Source organism: Coregonus clupeaformis, chromosome 20 (genome assembly GCF_020615455.1).
Source record: "Coregonus clupeaformis isolate EN_2021a chromosome 20, ASM2061545v1, whole genome shotgun sequence".
NCBI lineage: Eukaryota > Metazoa > Chordata > Actinopteri > Salmoniformes > Salmonidae > Coregonus > Coregonus clupeaformis.
In genome coordinates, this window is record NC_059211.1 from 46,073,055 (window position 1) to 46,075,956 (window position 2,902).

The following is a 2,902-nucleotide window of genomic DNA, read 5'->3' on the forward strand; positions in this document are numbered from 1 at the left end:
CTAATTGGTGTCCTTTAGTAGTGGTTTCTTTGCAGCAATTCGACCATGAAGGACTGATTCACACAGTCTCCTCTGAACAGTTGCTGTTGAGATGTGTCTGTTACTTGAACTCTGTGAAGCATTTATTTGGGCTGCAATTTCTGAGGCTGGTAACTCTAATGAACGAATCCTCTGCAGCAGAGGTAACTCTGGGACTTCCATTCCTGTGGCGGTCCTCATGAGAGCCAGTTTCATCATAGCTCTTGATGGTTTTTGCGACTGCACTCAAAGAAATGTTCAAAGTTCGTGACATTTTCCGTATTGACTGACCTTCATGTCTTAAGTTAATGGTGGACTGTCGTTTCTCTTTGCTTATTTGAGCTGTTCTTGCCATAATATGGACTTGGTATTTTACCAAATAGGGCTGTCTTCTGTATACCCCCCCTACCGTGTCACAAAACAACTGATTGGCTCAAACGCGTTAAGAAGGAAAGAAATTCCACAAATTACCTTTTAAGAAGGCATACCTGTTAATTGAAATGCATTCCAGGTGAGTATCTCATGAAGCTGGTTGAGAGAATGCCAAGCGTGTGCAAAGCTGTCATCAAAGCAAAGGGTGGCTATTTGAAGAATCTCAAATATAAAATATATTTTGATTTGTTTAACACTTTTTGGGTTACTACATGATTCCATATGTGTTATTTCATCGTTTTGAAGTCTTCACTATTATTCTACAATGTAAAAAAAAAAATTAAATAAAGAAAAACGCTTGAATGAGTAGGTGTTCTAAAACTTTTCACCGGTAGTGTAGCTTGAGCGTGTAAATTAGCTAGAAAGGTGTCGGCATCGAGTAATTGTCTCTGCCCCACTCCCAGTTAGGGGGAGTGATGAGCTCTACAGTAGAGTCTCACAACACAATCGCTTGTTGAAAACTGTTTTCTGCCCCTCCCAAAATATAGAATGTGTAGATAACTGGCCCTCTTTCTGGGACTCACCCACAAACAGGACCAAGCTTGGTCTACTGAGGAGTGACGGACTCCATCCATCTTATCTATCAACATAGACAGGGCTCTAACTCCTCTAGCTCCACAATGAGATAAGGTGCAGGCCAGGCAGCAGGCTGTTAGCCAGCCTGCCAGCTTAGTGGAGTCTCCAACTAGCACAGTCAGTGTAGTCAGCTCAGCTTTCCCCATTGAGACCGTGTCTATGCCTCGATCTAGGTTGGGCAAAACTAAACATGGCGGTGGTCGCTTTAGTAATCTCAATGGAATAAAGACCTCCATTCCTGTCGTTATTGAAAGAGATTGTGATATCTCACATCTCAAAATAGGGCTACTTGATGTTAGATCCCTCACTTCCAAGGCAGTCATAGTCAATGAACTAATCACTGATCATAATCTTGATGTGATTGGCCTGACTGAAACATGGCTCAAGCCTGATGAATTTACTGTGTTAAATGAGGCCTCTCCTCCTGGTTACACCAGTGACCATATCCCCCGCACATCCCGCAAAGGCGGAGGTGTTGCTAACATTTACGACAGCAAATTTCATTTTGCAAAAAAGAAAATGACTGTTTTTGTCCTTTGAGCTTCTAGTCATGAAATCTATACAGTCTACTCAATCACTTTTTATAGCTAGAGAAATGCTCACTATCAGGGATGTAAACAAATTTGTCCACAAAATTTGAGAGAAATAAGCAATTTGTCCGTAAGGAAAATTTCTGGGATCTTTTATTTCAGCTCATGAAACACTTTACATGTTGCATTTATACTTTTGTTCAGTGTAAATACATGTTGTTTTCAAGTTCTCATAAGACTGTCTCAGATGGATTACATCTTCACTATCAGATGGTTCTAAAATTGAACGAGTCTGAGCATACAATAACTTGGCTTGTTAAGAAACTAAGATTTAAAGTGGCCTTTTTTTTTACAGAAACAGATCTTGTCTCTCTCTAGTCAGCAGGAAGCAGATTGTGCAGTCAATCTTTCTACCTGTTGTTGATTATGGTGATACTATTTATTAAAGTGCAGATGTCTCTACTCCTAAACCCCTGGATGCCGTTTTTCATAGCGCCCTTCATTTTATCATAGGAGACAGTTTTATTACTCATCACTGTATTCTTTACCAAAAGGTTGGCTGCACCTCTTTGAAGTCACGTAGATCACATCATTACGCTATTTTTGTTTACAAAGCCCTGCTCCACAAACCTCTGACTTACCTAACATTACTGTTAATATTTAAAATGACAAGTTATCAAACTCGTTCACAGGGTTGGTTAACTCTGGAGACTCCTTTGGTGTCTAGAGAGTTAGGTAGATCAGCCTTTGGTGTCCTTGCGCCTTATTTGTGGAATGATCTACAATGCACTTTAAAATTGGAGAAATTGGTGCCTCTAGGGCATTTCAGATGGTTGTTAGGGGACCTTTTTACTGAAAAATGTGTTTTTTAATGATTGTGTTTTGCTTTTCGTGTATTGTATAATAACGTGTATTTTAATGTGTAGTTTAATGTGTTTATTGTATATTGATGTGTATTTTGTCTGTGCTATACATGGCTCATATTGAAAAGAGACCTTGGTCTCAGTTTTGAATCCCTGTTAAAATAAAGGTTAAATAAAATAAAATAGCAATGGTGGTAAACGGCAGCAATAAAACTGCAAACTGCATAGGCATTTGTGTAGTACCTTACAACGCCTAAAGTCAAGCGACATCATCAAGAGGTTTGGACCTCTAGGCATAATTTGCAGTTTCAGCACAGATACAGTATAATCTTTTGTGACAGAGACCATGGTTGAGCCCTCCCCACCACCCGCCCCGAATTTGTTACACTGGTGTTAGAAGTGGGATGGCACCCCATTGAGAGTGTGTCCCTTGTACAAGATTCATCACCACCTCTGAACGTGAAATAAGAAGGAACGCAAACT